This window comes from Nuphar pumila, chromosome 3 (genome assembly GCF_984573655.1).
Source record: "Nuphar pumila chromosome 3, dmNupPumi1.hap1.1, whole genome shotgun sequence".
Taxonomy (NCBI): domain Eukaryota; kingdom Viridiplantae; phylum Streptophyta; class Magnoliopsida; order Nymphaeales; family Nymphaeaceae; genus Nuphar; species Nuphar pumila.
The window spans coordinates 33,983,915-34,000,451 of record NC_143251.1 but is presented as its reverse complement, the minus strand read 5'-3'; the positions used below and the strand labels follow the sequence as shown (position 1 = coordinate 34,000,451).

The 16,537-nt window shown below is 37.6% G+C and overlaps 1 protein-coding gene across 1 annotated transcript in view; it reads right to left on the bottom strand.

Moving 5' to 3' along the window:
• Positions 1 to 14,167: 14,167 nt before the first annotated feature.
• The window catches only part of LOC149842539 (transmembrane and coiled-coil domain-containing protein STS1-like), a 158,952-nt gene continuing 156,582 nt past the window's right edge, over positions 14,168 to 16,537 (bottom strand). The window contains exon 16 of the mRNA XM_089999261.1: positions 14,168 to 14,304. The gene's annotated coding sequence lies outside the window, so the exon portion shown is untranslated. The remainder of the gene's footprint in view (positions 14,305 to 16,537) is intronic.

Below are 16,537 nucleotides of genomic sequence, written 5' to 3'. Positions count from 1 at the left end.
GCCGAAATGGCAATTGGTGCAGAGCTTCTATGATGGATTGTCTGACAAGAATCGTCAGATGATCGACTCTTCATGTGGAGGGACATTCATGCTGAAGAGCGAGGATGAAGCATGGAGGTTATTTGATACATTGGCCGAGAATTCTCTCCACCATGCTTCGAGCTCTCATTCTGATAGAGCCACACCCAGCATTCAGAAGAAAGCTGGTGTTCTTGAAGTTGGTCCATCTACTGCACTACAGTGCAAGGTAGACATGATTGCTCAGAAGCTGGACCAGCTTCTCTCAGGACCATCCACTACACAGCAGGTGTGTACTCTTTGTGCCAGTCCGGCACACGAGATCACTGAGTGCCCTTCGGCAGCTCAGTACCCTGAATTTGTTCAAGAACAAGTTCAGGCAACTCAGGGTTACGTCAGACCGCCAAATAACCCATTTTCATCGACATACAATCCGGGTTGGCGTAACCATCCCAATTTTTCATGGAAGAATCCACAGTCTTCCATGCAGATGCCTACTTCCTCTCAGCCAGTTCGGCAACCATCTTTTACTCAGTCATTTCAAAGACCGAACTATTCTCAGTCTTCTTCTTCTTCTGTCACTCCCCCGATTCAGCAGAAGTCTGCCCCGCATACATCTTTTGAGGAGAGACTTCTCCAGGCATTCCAAGAGGTGAAAACCTCTAATCAGAACGCCTTCGAGAAGTGTAGCCAGATTTTGAGCTCGCATACGCAGTCCATTGCGAAGTTAGAGTCGCAAATGGGACAGTTAGCTGAGGCTATTAGTAGGAGACCCGAGGGTACATTGCCGAGTCAGGCTGTCATGAACCCGAAGGGTAAGGACCAGATGACTGGAGGCCTATTTCATACTGAGACACAACAGCAAGCTAAATCAGTTATGGCCTTAAGGAGTGGACGTGAGTATCACGTCGAGAGCAGAGAGAGAGAGAGTAGAGAGAGGGTAGAGGAGCCAGAGACCATTGTTTCACCTTCGTCGGCTCAGCCATCATCCTCATCCCCACCATCATCTTCATCATCATCTTTATCTTCATCCTCAAAGAAGAAGGATAGGAGTGAGCCTTCTCACAAAGAGGAGGAGCTAGCAGAGTATATTCCCCCGCCACCCTATCCCAAAGCATTAGAGTCTTCCGGATATAGAGGAAAGCAAGGTGCGAAGATCCAGGACATGCTTGATATATTCAAGCATGTGCAGATCTACCTACCTTTGCTTGATGCGATCCAGCAGGTGCCGGCATATGCCAAATTCCTGAAGGAGCTATGTACGCAGAAGAGGAAATCTAGAGAGCGAGTTCCTAACAGGGTCCATCTGACTGAGCAGGTGAGTTCAGTACTTCAGCATCAGACACCACCAAAGCTCAAGGACCCTGGAGCCCCTATCATTGCGTGTACTATAGGGAACATCCGGATAGAACGCGCATTGCTCGATCTTGGAGCAAGCGTGAACATTCTGCCCGGATATTTCTTTGATTCTTTCAGGCTAGAAGAGATGAGATCGACTCCGATTACACTGCAGCTGGCAGATCGTTCTGTCAAGGTACCGAGAGGTGTCTTGGAGGACGTGCTAGTTAAGGTGGATGACTTTTATTTTCCAGTCGATTTCATTATTCTTGATATGGAAGGAGTAGACAGCCAGCATCAGACTCCGATTATTTTAGGCAGACCATTCTTGGCGACTGCCAATGCGTGCATCAACTGTAGGACCGGAGCCATGGATCTCTCATTCGGCAATCGAAAGGTCAAGTTGAATATTTTCAATGCCGCAATGGGACCAGCAGGAGACATGGACTGCTTTCATGTAGACATTGCACAGGAGTTAGTGGAGGAGCAGCCCGAGTTGTACATTACTGAGGATTCTTTAGATTTGTACCATATAGAGAAGAATAGCGGTGTAGATAGTGTAGATGTGTCTAGAGTGTCGTCAGAGAGACCACCTTGGGGAGCTGTCAGGGAGCCTCTTCCACCACTTGCGGAGACCCCCGCCAAATCGTCGATCGAGTCGCCTCCGAAACTTGAGTTGAAACCCTTACCGGATTCACTCAAGTATGCATACCTCGGAGATGATGAGACTCTGCCTGTGATCATCTCATCCTTGCTCACTGAGGAGCAGGAACAGAGATTGCTGACTATTCTTCGAGAGCACAAGGCAACGATTGGCTGGGGAGTTGCTGATCTGAAGGGGATTGATCCTTCATTCTGCATGCATAGGATCCATTGTAATGAGGAAGTCAAGCCATTTAGGGATATGCAGAGAAGGCTAAATCCCAACATGAAGGAAGTGGTGAAGAAAGAGGTGGTGAAGTGGTTGGATGCCAGAATCATTTACCCTATTTCTGATAGCCAGTGGGTCAGTCCGATTCAAGTTGTGCCGAAGAAGTCAGGACTCACTGTGGTTGAGAATGAGAAGGGTGAGAGAATTCCGATGAGGACCACTACAGGATGGCGAGTCTGCATCGATTATAGGAAGCTGAATGTGGCAACTAGGAAAGATCATTTCCCATTGTCATTCATTGATCAGATCTTAGAGTGACTCGCAGGACAGAGCTACTACTGCTTTCTAGATGGATATTCAGGATACAATCAGGTAGCTGTCCATCCTGACGACCAGGAGAAGACCACGTTTACATGTCCTTATGGCACCTTCGCGTTTAGACGTATGCCTTTTGGGCTCTGTAATGCCCCGGCTACTTTTCAGAGGTGCATGCTTGCTATCTTCTCGGACATGATTGATGATGTGATGGAAGTTTTTATGGACGACTTTTCAGTGTATGGCTCTTCTTTTGAAGATTGCCTCCAAAAACTTGCTCGAGTACTGAGTAGGTGTGTGGAGACCAATCTCGTCCTGAGTTGGGAAAAGAGCCATTTTATGGTCCAGGAGGAGATTGTGCTTGGACACATTGTGTTCAAGCGTGGTATTGAGGTTGACAGAGCGAAGGTGGAATCCATTTCCCGTTTGACTCCACCCACCTCTGTGAGGCAGATTCGATCATTTTTAGGGCATGCGGGATTCTACAGGCGGTTCATAAAAGATTTCAGCAAAATCTCTCGACCGCTTTGCATGTTATTGGAGAAAGACCAGCCATTTGTTTTCGGTGAGGATTGTATGAAGGCCTTTGAGATTCTCAAAGAGGCCTTGATTACTGCACCTATTTTGAGACCTCCAGATTGGACTCTCCCATTTGAGATTATGTGCGATGCATCTGATTACGCTATGGGGGCCATTTTAGGACAACGCATTGATAGGAAGCCCTATGTGATTTATTATGCGAGTAGAACCCTGTCTGATGCCCAGATGAATTATACTACGACAGAGAAGGAACTACTTGCGGTAGTTTTCGCATTGGATAAATTTAGGTCCTATTTACTCGGTTCGAAGGTGGTTGTCTATTCTGACCATTCTGCATTAAAATACTTGTTGAATAAGAAAGACACCAAACCGAGATTGATTCGTTGGGTCCTACTACTACAGGAGTTTGATCTCGAGATTCGAGATAAGAAAGGAAGCAAGAATGTAGTAGCAGACCATCTTTCCAGACTGATCGTGGAGACCACACAGGATAAGAGGCCGATCAGTGATTCTTTTCCCGACGAGCAGATCATGTCAGTCAGCACATCGCAATTACCCTGGTTTGCAGATATTGTGAACTATCTGGTTTCGAGGCAGATACCTAAGCATTGGAACAAGAATGAGCGTGAGAGATTCCTATCTCAGGTAAGGCACTATTATTGGGATGAACCAGAGTTGTTCAAATACTGTGCTGACCAGATCATTAGGAGATGTGTTCCGGAGGAGGAGTACCAGTCCATTTTGAAGTTTTCCCATTCATTAGCCTGTGGAGGGCATTTTAGTAGTAGGAAGACCGCTGCAAAAGTTTTGCAGTCAGGATTTTATTGGCCCACACTCCACAGGGATGCTCATGAGTTCTGTAGGCGATGCCTGCGATGCCAGCAGATTGGGAACATGTCCAAGAGGGACATGATGCCCTTGCTTCCGATTTTGATAGTCGAGATTTTTGATGTTTGGGGCATTGATTTTATGGGACCATTTCCGCCTTCCTTCGGAAATTTATACATTCTGGTGGCGGTTGATTATGTGTCCAAGTGGGTCGAGGCTGTGGCAACCAAGACCAACGATCACAGAGTAGTGCTTAAGTTCATTAAGCACAACATTTTCAGTCGTTTTGGGGTGCCACATGCGATGATTAGCGATGGTGGCAAGCATTTTAGGAATATACAAATAGCTTCTCTGTTGAGAAGATATTCTGTCAATCATAGATTCACCACTCCATATCATTCACAGACTAGTGGACAGGTTGAAGTGTCCAATAGGGAGATTAAGCGAATTTTAGAAAAGACAGTTCGTCCGGACCGCAAGGATTGGTCCCAGCGCTTAGATGATGCACTTTGGGCATATAGAACTGCATTTAAGACTCCCATTGGCATGTCTCCGTATCGCCTTGTATTCGGGAAAGCATGCCATCTTCCTGTCGAGCTAGAACATAGAGTGTATTGGGCTATCAAGAAATTGAATTTTGACCTCACCCAGGCTGGCAAAGAGAGAGCACTGCAGCTCTCAGAATTAGAAGAACTCAGGAATGATGCATATGAGAATGCCAAATTATACAAAGCTCGCACAAAAGCATTTCATGATAAGCATATTGTCAGAAAAGTGTTTGAGCCAGATCAGAAAGTGTGGCTATACAATTCTCGTTTACATTTATTCCCAGGGAAGTTAAGATCGAGATGGACAGGTCCGTACATTGTGAAAGAAGTATTTCCCCATGGAGCAGTGACATTATTCGATCCTATGACCCAAGGTACATTCAAGGTAAATGGGCAAAGATTGAAGCCCTTCATTTCAGATGCCTTGCAGGATGGTGAGTGTGAGATAGTGCATCTCACGAAGGCATGAGGATTCGACCAGAGGGATGTATCATATGTACATTATTTCTTTTTCATTTCAGAGTTTTTATTTATTTAGTATTTCATTTCACATGTGCTAATTTGTGTTTTGATGTATGCAGGATGAACTTAACATTTAGTGTATCAATTACCAGGTACAGAGAAGAGCTTTCAAAGAATTCAAGGATCAGATGAAAATCAACTTCAGAAGCTCAGAGCAAATCAGGTTGTATCTATCCTTTCTCCCATATTTTTGTTAGTGTCTTTTAATGTGCATTTGCATTACATTTTTATTCATTTTGTATGCCACTAGGGACAATGTCATTCAAGCATGGGGGGGTGGTTTAGATGCATGCACACAAAAATGTCAATTTTTTTATTATTATTTTTGTATGACTGGTAATCAAAGTAGGCATTTGAGAACAAAGTGTAGCATATATGATTGTTTTTGGCATAATCTAACAGTTTATAAATTTTTAAGCCCCATAAAAATTTTATTTTCTGAACTGAGTCAAATAGAGTAGTTATTCATGAGAAAATTCAAAGAAAAGATAGTATTTGATTGTTAGAAAATTTTGAATCACTTTAGTATAAGTATGCACAGTATGTTTTCTGAAAGAAATAAGCAATGGAAAGATGTGTTTGAAAAATGAGTTTAAAAGAATAGAGCTACGTTTAGTTGTTGATGTCTTCGTGAATCCTAGTAGTGGAACTCAGACACGAGATGAAGTGTTTGAGTATCTTAACGAAAAGGATAACGAAGGAGATCATCTTCTTGTCTAAGTCGATATCTGTGGCCTTTGTAGTTCGAGTAAGTAGAATCTGAAGGGTGTTTTACACCTGGTGCCCCAAAGCCAGCTGACTTGGGAGCCACCGGTTCGAAAGCTTGTTACATGGACTGCATAGAAAGCCTAAGAGATAGAGACATTAAACATGACGAGAGGTAGACTATACGTAAACTATTAGAATAGAAGGTCTAGTGACTCGAGCAATTAAGTCCAAGGGATACTCTGTATCTAGTGCCCTAAGGTCGGCCGACTTGGGAGTCACTGACCCAAAGCTCGCTACACGGGTCACGAAAACTGACTATTCGAAATAGTGCTCATATGAGAAGAATGCGCAAGAGATCAAAAGTTGAAAAAAGAGTGAAAATGAAAGAAAAGAATGTGCTGAATGAGAAATTTTTCATTGCTTAGGCATAAATGTGTATTACTGTGCAAAAAATATACAAGTGAGAATAAATGAGTAAAACACGAGAATACTTGACTTTCAGAGAAAAATCATGAACTAGCTACAATATTAGAAAAGGGAAGAAAAAAGAATTTTTACTGTGGTGGCATGAGATTTTTAAACTTGTTTTGAGAATGTCAATTACATGAAATATTTATTACAACTGCATTCTTAAGAGCCTAATATTTTTGAAAAATCATCCTCGCACTTCATTGATGTTTGTCGGTAGCATCTCTGCAAACCCTCACGAGACCTTACTCGTCCACTAGTATAAGCTAGGGGTTTAAAGGGCTTGTTGCATACGCTAAATGCAACCGTGATTCCTACGAAAGTGAGTTAGTATTATGCATTCATGCTTAGGATTTCTTGTCTTCGTTGCATATCATAATTAGGGTTTGTTAAGGGACTAACAAACATTCAAGCATGGGGGTATTTGATGATGCATGAAATGCACATCATGTAAAAAAGTTTTTCATGCATTTTGTATCAAGTTTAAGGTTTTAAACCCATGTTTAGATGTGTTTTGATAGTAAGGGGCTATGGTTCAAATTTCAGAAAAATCAGAGTTAAAATGAGAGAGTTATGGCTATTTCAGTGTTTGGGCACGGATTTCGAGGTGGATCGGATCCATATCCGACCCAATTAGGTCAATTGGACCTTGGATCAACTCTTAGAAAGCCCAAAACCCAACCCACATGCCTATCCATATCCATTTCAAAAAGTTTTTCTGAAAACCCCCCAGAAAGTGGCGCCTAGCAATATTTTATTTTTTAACACTCTTTTTGAAAAAGGTCAAAACTATAAATAGTTTTTTTTTCAAGAACCCTAGGTGTCTTTGGCTGTGTTTGGACGCCCCCTACAGTGACTCTACAGCAGCATCTCCTTCCTCTCCATCTTCCCCAACGTTTTGGCCATTGAAGATCGGCCTATGCTTGGTTTCCAAGCATATCTCGATTCCCTTTGTGTTCTTTTCATTTCTTTCTTGTTCCTTGCTGTAGTATTCACCATTTTTCTGTATTTTTGCAGGTGTAGCAGAGGTGGAGACCATTAACCTTGGGCGGGAGTGCGCAACACACCACCAAGGTGAGCCGGCCCTACCTCCATCCGGCTTTCTACAACCTCCGATCGAGAATCGGCTCACATTCCATCGTCGGTGGATCTCCAACGTGTAGCAGTTGCAAAAGGTGCCGTTTTTGGTGAAGTATAGCATTCTCGAACTGTATAGGACGTCAATCTTCAGCCACGGTCCGCTCTTCTTCATCCCCCCGGTCGTCGGATCTTCCAAAAGGTAGGTCTTCTTCTTCCTTCTCTTCTAGCTAAAACCGAAAGTGAGTGTTGGTTTTCTCTTCTTTATTTTCTGAGTGTTTCTTGTTTTCTTCTTGTTTTCAACCTTAGAATAGAGTTCGTGCATAGGCCAGCATGTTAGCTTAGGTTTGTTTGTTTGTTTGATTCATTGAAATCAAATTTTTTTTAGAGTTTTCATTCTTTTCATTAAAATCGACTAGATCTTCATCTAGCCGATCCTTCAAATTTTTCATAGGGATTCATGGGTCTGTTCTACTGAAAATCCAATAAAAAAGGTGTTTATTTTGATTTACATTATTCGGTTTTTGTGTGGGTTGCATTTGGTTTTAATTAAAAAGAAAAATCCAAAAAATCGGCTAGACTTATTCTAGCCGATTCTTGATTTTCACAAAAATATTTTTCTTTGTTCTGAATTTTTTTTTGTCCAGCATGTGTATTGTGTTGCTTTGCTGAAAATCCTACCCTAAAAAGTTTATTTTAATTCATTTTGTTCGTGGGTTTTGCTTGTCTTGTTTTGATTTCATTTTTGGAAAAAGAAAAAAAAATCGGCTAGGATTGTTCTAGCCGATCTTTGTATTTGGGTTAAATGTGTGTGTTGATGTTGATAAACCGTGTGTTTGCTGTGTGTTTTGGGTGTTAACAGCATTATAAAGTTGTGTTAATTCATTTAATTCGTTTAGGACAATTCTAAATAATCGTTTTTAGCATTTTGTGTTTTTGGTGTTTTGAATCTATTGAAAAACAAAAATTACAAGAGTCGAATTTTTATTTTTATTTACGTTTTTAAATAAACTCCAGCATAGTGCTGTTAATGTTTGCATTTAGGGGAGTTAGTAGTTCTTTTCATCATATTTTAATTTAGTTCTATCAAAATAAGATTCCTTAGTAAGTCGTTTTTTTTGTTTAAGATTATTTTTTTTTATTCTTTTCATTTTTTTTAGTCTTCTTCTTCCCCAAGGAGGGGCGGCAGCCATTAGAGCTCCCCTTGAGCTCTTGGTCGAATTTTTAGAAATTATTAATTGTCATTAATTGAGTTAGGAAGGTGTCTAGGTTCAATGTATTAGGGTTTTCTTTCCTAGCCGTTTTTAGGGGTTAATTAAGTAGGTTTTGGGAATTAGGTTAGCATTAACTCCTAGGAAATCGTTTTTTATTTAATTCCTTTTATTCCCTAGGTAGAATTAATTATATTAGTTTAGAAAGTAGCCCTTTTAGAGGTTGGCGATTTTTGAGAAGTGAGGCATTTAAGGAAAATTTGAATTTTGAATGGGTATTAAAGAAGGAGTTACTCTTAACTTTGGAAAGTGTTTTTGGCATTAAACAAAAATTCCAATCTAGGCTACACGATTTCCATAGAGTATTAAAAGTATTTTAATTCCATCTTGAAAAGCAAAAATCGTGTATTTTTAGATTGGTCTTTCCATTTTTCCAAAAGGAGCTTTAAAGGCAATTAAGGAGTGTAACTCCCTCTTTAAATGGAGCGATTTTTGAGAATCCAAAGCATTTCAAAATTTTGAATTTGGTAATTATTACATTCCTTTTCCAACCTTCTCCATTAAAATCGTGAACTTTGGATTAATTGTAGCTTAATTAGGAGGTTACTACTTTAGTCTAGACCTAACCTAGTCAAACCGAGGTAGGTCGAGTCAACCCCTAGTCTACACCCCCTTTGAGTCTAGTCAAAACCTAGCCTAGCCTAAGTCAAAGCCTAAACCACACCTAGGTCGAGTCTAAGACCAAAGCCCAACTTTAGTCAAGCTTAGTGGAGTCAACCCAAACCCTAGATCGAGTCAAACCTAGTTCAACCTACTTGAGCCTAGTCAAGTCAACCTTAGTTTGAGTCAACTGAGCTTACCTTACCCCATTCGAGCCTAGTTGACTAAGTCAACCCTAAACCGAGTTCAACCTAGTCTTAATAAGCCCAAGTCCAAGACTAATACCTAAACCGAGTCAAAGACCTAGACCTAACTCAAGTCAAACCTTAGTCTAAACCAAGTTGAGTCAGTCTTAGCCAAGTTAAACCAACCCTATCCAAGGCAAACCGAGTCCACTTAAGTCAACCGAACCTAGTTGACTAAGTTAACTAAAAACCGAACCCAACTGGTTAGGTCAAACCTAAACCGAGTCCAAGACCTAAACCTAACCCTAACCAAGTCCAAGTCAAGTCAACCGAGCCACCTAAATCAAACCGCCCCTAGTTGGCTAAGTCAACCCCAGAACCAAACCTAGCCGAGCCTAGACCGCGTCCAACCTAGTCTTAGTCAAACCTAACTTAGTCAAAACCTAACCCTAGTCAAGACCGAGTCCAACCCAGGTTGAGTCAATCTATCCTACCTACTTCACCTAACCTAACCTAGTCAACCTAAATGACGTGGTTAGGTGAGTCGTGCCTCTAGTATAAGCCTAGTCGAGTAAACCAAACCTAGACCGAATCCAATTTAGTCCAAGTCAAACCTAAACCCAACTTAAGTTAATCAAGCCTACCTAACCCAACTCTAGCCTAGTCAAACCAAACCGAGCCCACCTAGGCCAACCCGAACCTAGTTAAGTCAAGACAGAGCCTAGTTGAGTCAACCCTAGTCCTATTCCAAAGTCTGCACCCCATGGTTCTTTAGTGGTCTCTTCTCATTTAGATTTAATTCATATTGTCTTTAGAATAGTTAGTTTAGTTATTTATTTAATCATTTTAAGTAGATTTTATCATTGGTTGATTTAATGTGTGCTTGTTAATTTCTTTTTATTATTAATAGTTTAGTTAGTATAGTTGTATCTAGTTTATGTGTATTGCATGTCTTATGCATATAGCTACTTGCATGTATTAGTACTTTAGGAACATTTGCATCATTAGCCCATTCAGTGCACAGTCATGAAATGCATATCATTTGTTATTTAGATCTCATTTAGTTTTATCATATTCAATATCAGCATATAATCTGTCATATAGGATTATTTAAGTCTGCATTATAGTTAGATTACGTTCATAGTGTTTAAAATAGATTCATATAGTGAATAGTGCATTGAAATAAAAACCAGATTTTTTCCCTGTCGCATTAGCATTATTTTCTGTGCAAAAACTCTGTGTTTTCCAAATTTTTTTCTTCTATTCACTTTATTGACGTGTTATTTAACTGCAGACCAAATTTCAGCTCATTCGGAGTTGATTTGGTCTGATTTTTAAGCGTTTTGTGAAAACCGCTTTTTCTGGATTTCAATTTACAGGACTGTCGATATCCTGATTTTTCCCAGATTTGAAACGCTTACATCTGGAGTTTCAGATACTGTTTTTCAATTCTGTAAAAACTGTCAGTTTTTTTAATCTGTCAGTTGCAGAACAGAACAAATTTTGGGAAAATCGGACCTCGTTTGCCCTGTCAAACAGCGGTTTTCCGATAACCTATTAGAATGCTATTTTACACTAGTTAGGGGCAGTTTCGTAATTTTCTTAGTTTCGGCAATTTAGACTTGTTTTCAGTAGTTTTTGCATTTTAGGAGTTGCATAATCATCATACAACATTAGTAGAATTAATTTGGTCAATTTTAGAATTAATTTAGTATTTTATTTAATTTTTGTTTGATAAATAGCATTTGTTTTATTATTTTCGTAAAAGTAGAATTAGTTTTAGTTATTATTTGCCTTATTAGAATAGAATATTAACTTTGTATTTTTCTGTATTTTTAGGTCATAAAGAATATTTAGTTTCCAGGGTTATTTTCCAAGTGTGAGGAGCGAATAATTGGCGAAAAGACGGAAATACCCTTGGTGTGGAGCAGAAGACTGATTGCTTGTTTATTTTCATTTTAGTAATTAATTGTAGTTGTATTAACTTTATAATTGTGGATTGACATTTGTCATTAATAAATTAAATTTTCTAGAAATATCGTGGTTAATTCCTGTTCCCTGAGGATTCGACCCGTACTTACCACTTTGTGGAAAGTCGGTTTTTATATTTTTGGTTGACAATTTTCCAAAGTTTTATTGAAAATAATTGTTTTAAAAAGAGCATTCTAAAATATCAACCAATGTGCTTATTATTTTCTTGTACTTGGTAGGTTTAATATTGGCATTACAGATTCATTTTTTTTGCAGTGTGGTTTGACTACGACTGTTATATCGATTGTATGGCATATCCCATTGATAATATTCTTCAACAAGAAAATGAGAAATTTACATATTTTTACTTACTCAATTCGTACATGTACATGTGCTCAAATTGGTATATGATTATTACAGGTATAATTGTGGTATATTTGTACTACTATACATGCATGAATTGGGCATAAACAATGAATTGAACTTCACAAAGGTATATGTTTATATGTGTTGTTTTGTTAAGTTTTTTTGATGTAATTTATAATTAGTTATTTGCTAATAATTATTTTTTCAGAATGACATAACAAAAACTAGAAAGCGTATGATTCAATTCTATAAACTCATGTGGGAGAAGACGACTTCGGAGGATGTTAAAAAGAAGGGTAAGGAATGATGTCCAGAACTGAACCAATTGGACACCTTACTTATTTAAGTACAATGTTTGGTTCTAAAGATGAATAAATATGCATGTATTTAATTATGAACATGTGTTATGTAAATGCTGTAATTTTTTATTATATGGTTAAATAGAATGCTTGAATAAAAATGATATACTTATTATGATTTGATGATCAACATATATTTATGACAACTACATGTTTTCATGATGTATAACATGTTTATGATGTGCATATGATGTTATGGATGCATATAATGCTATAACATGCAATATGTGTATATGAGATGCATACAAAGTTATGAATGCACATAGCATTATGTTGTGCAACATGTAGCCATAATATAATCATGTTATAATGCTTGTATTTCAATGCTAATCCAGTATGCCATCTATGTGTTTGTGCATTAGATTATGAAAAGCCACATATTTGCTCATAATTGCATGTTGAGCTGGGATTCCAAATAAGAACCGGGACGTACTTGATATAATGAGTTGTTCCTGTGAAATAGCTGCATTGAATTATGACTTAATAAAGATAACCTTAATTTGGGATTTCGGGTATGCCTCACAAGTGTATGTTGTTCTGGAATGACCAAGTCTACCTTGGAGAGGGTAGGTGGTACAAACTCCCTGGACCAATAAATTATTAAAAATGCTTCGAGTGGCAATAGATAGGTTGGTCCCCCGGTCCTTAAAGTTAGGGGCCAGAACTACCAAATATTAGTCATAAGCGGTATGTATAGTCATTCTACAGAAGTGTAAGATCAATCATGTTTGGTCGTAGCTACTAGGAGAGATTCTCTCACTCTGGGACCGCTCCTAGTGGGTTCAACTTAGTCAATCACTCAAAAAAAAATTAAAATACGTAGCATAATAGACACCAGGGTGGTCTTGTTTGTTTTGTTTGACACCCTTCGAATACGCGATAGGGTTGGAAAACAAGAGAAACAATGCATTAGTGAATTAGGTATATTTTTTTAATTATACAATTACGTTAATGTGTAATTGATGACATGCCTTGATAAAGTGTTAACTATATTTTTAATTGTTATGATTATCATGATCTTGTTTTGAGTTAATATTGTAAACATGCATACTTGGTATTGTGTATACGCGCTTTGGTAATGTGTTGCCTAACGAGACTTGTGAAGTCTAACCTCCTTCTTTAATATAAATCTAGGTAATGAATGAGCAATTATGGAGTGGTTGCGGGGGTGTTGTGTGAACCAATCATTTGAATCTAGGGCATTATTTTGATTATTTGAATTATTAAATTTAAAAATGAATGTATGCACTTTTAATTGTGTGATGAACATTAAAATTTGAATTACGAATACATGCGATGTGCTTAAGTACCTCTAACTTGCCCAAAATATTTAATCGATTTCAAATTAATTAATTTGTTGTGATTTTAAAATTTATTTGAAGAAAGGGTTTTATCAATTTGATGTCTTTTATCAAACTCGGTTCTAAGGAGCTATTAAACGATAGTGCTTGCGTAGACTGACTCCTTAGAGTTTAATTTGGTTAAGACAATGCCATTTATGAAACATTGTATTAAATTACATAATTATTTATATTTTTTGGGTTAAAATTTTGGGGCGTTACATGCGAGGATGAGGCAGTCTATAAAAAATTTACTAAAAATAACCATGATTTACGAGGATGAGGAAATTTGCAAAAAAAATTGTGAAAAATAACAAATATTTGGGAGGATAAGGAAGTCCATAAAAAATAATTTGTTAACAGTAGGGAATTTGCAAAGATGAGGAAGTCTAAAAAAAGATTTACAAAAAATGACCAATATTTGCGAGAATGAAAAAGTTTGCAAATCTTCTTGCGGACTACCTCATCCTCACAAATATTGATCCTACTGTTCAAAATTTATTTTTTGCGGACTTCCTCATCCTCATAAATATTTGTTATTTTTCGCAAATCTTTTTTTTCTTATACACACAAATCTTGGTCATTTTTCACATTTTTTTTGTGAACTTCCTCATCCTCGTAAATTAATAGTTTTACCTGCTCAATTCAAATTTACAGCATCGATAATGCCCCAAAATTTTATAAAAAAATTGATTTTGTTTTATTTGCAAACACAACAGATAGTAGATTTAAAAAGCTATTCAAACTTTGGGCGAGTTATAGTAACACAACTACACACACTACTGGATTTAGAGAACTTAATCAATGAAACTAGTTCAAACTAGTATTCAAATAAATTCAGAGTTTACATGTCTTAAAAAATCCAACTTAATATAAAAAAATATCCAAAATAAAGTTGGATCCCCAGGGAAAGAAAATGATGATGATGATTCATCTGACACCGCCAAGCAACCCACCATCACACTAGCTCACACACTATCTGAAAATTGTTGAAGTACAGAGCATTAATCTATAACCTCATTAGGATACACCAAACAACATAAACATGAATGTAACCCAAACACAAGATATAAGCATTGGTACATATTCAGACAATCAACTAAAACATGCAACACAACATATCAATCTAAACCCAATTCACATATTCACAACCAAACATGCTTACAGTCAATATTCATGACAATTATCCTACTATACATAATTTCAACGATAAATAAATAATTCATAATAAACCCTACAATCATGTACAAACTATAGTAATGCTAGTATTTCAGTACTTAATATTTTGTTTATCTTTTCTCGCCCTGAAGGGTACACACTCATGGTTCCTAACTCTAATTTCACTAATCCAATGGGTGTCTATTATGCTATATAATTTATTAGCCACATTAATTAGAAAAATCTGCCAACTCCTTTGGAGTTTCTCACTGTTCATGACCAGGAGAACTCCTAGTAGTTCACACAAAATCAATTCCTACTCTATAGAGATTTGTGACATACCACTTAGGCCACACGGTAGCTCAACACCCTATAACCAACGACTGGAAACCAACGAAGATGCCTAACTCTCCAAAGCAATACACAGTTGATCGGTCTAGTGTACCACTAACCTCTCCAAGGTGGTCCTAGGTTTGAATGGATTATTAGGTGTTATTTATCATTAAGCTCATAAAGTAATTTCAAGTGCTCTTAGCACACATGCTCCTTAGCCCAAGCTCCACTTGGGGATGCCTTTATAACACTAGGTCATTTCTTAACCCATTCAAACTGCTCATAGTATAAACCCCATCTCTAGGTAAGTTGGAGTACGGTCTCCTTGAGGGAATTATGTATGTGTCTTTTTAAGTATTTTCTTTCATTGGTGCTCAACAAGCACTTGTGGGTTCCATCAAACCCAAGCTCACTCATGAGCCATGTTTATATGCATACCACATATTCATTGTCATGGATTTATTCAAAGAAACTTGTATCTATCCATTAATCACATGAAACCCAATCAATACATCAAATTATGGTTTTACAGATGTCCTAACATGATGATTAACCATACTAACATGAATTAAACTAACTAATCATGCTCATGTTAATTTAACTTAATCATAAAACATAAAAACTCCAAACCGATTTTGCATAAATCCCTCTACAAAACGGTTTTACATGAATTAACATATATCTAGATATAAATAAATTCCATAATTTATAACTTATGCTTGCACTATACTAATCTAATTTTCATACATTAGATATGCTGAAATTAATCAAGATCTATCAAAAGAAAATAAAACCTAAGCCTCTACAAAATGATTTTTGTTTAGAGACTTAAAAATCTAGTTTTTATAAAACCGTTATTTCTAAAAAATCCCATGGTGAAATAGATTCACAAAAAATGGTTTTTCAAAAGTAAAAATCCTTATTTTAAAGATGTTTTAAGGTCTAACCCATATTGAATCAGATATGGAAATCAATCAAATGCATAACTCATGTGTTTGAAATAACCCACGTTTACGCGATTAATGCACCTACCTCATAAGTAGTTCTGAACTGGCAAACCCTTCGTCTCCCAGCTTCGAATTCAAAAGCAACACCTTCAAGCTTCAACTACAATGGATGCTAGACCAACTCCTTGAAGAAGGAGACAAGAAGAAGAAGAAGAAGAAGAAGATTTGAGAAGAGAGACAATAACAAGCATTTAGGAAAGGGGGGGGGGGCATAAGAGGGGTTTCTATAGCCCCTCTTGAGCCACTCCAATGCATAAGGTAAGGCCTCTAACTTACCTATTTTGATTGGATTCCAATTGGCATCCAATCTTGATTTTTTTTCTTTTCCTTTTTGTGTTTTCTTCTTATTTCATTTTCTTTTCTACTTTCCTTTTCCTTTCTTTAGTATTTTATTTACTTATTTTTTTTATATGCCCAATATGGTAAGGTAGGGGACGTCCCACCACCTTTGCCATACTACTACTCCATATGGGATTTCAACACTTGCTTTGAAACCAAACAAAAAAAAATTGAAGATTAGTCCAATAACTAAGCCTATTTACAATTAAGAACTTTTGACATTTTTTTATTATCCTTTTCCTTAAACAAGAAAGGTGGGGACGTCTCACCCCCTTGGACTTGGTTTCCATATATTTAATTAAAGTAATTAATTAAATTCTCTAAAATTTCTATTTTGGATCTAAAATCCTATCTTGATCCAATTTTGAGTTTAGA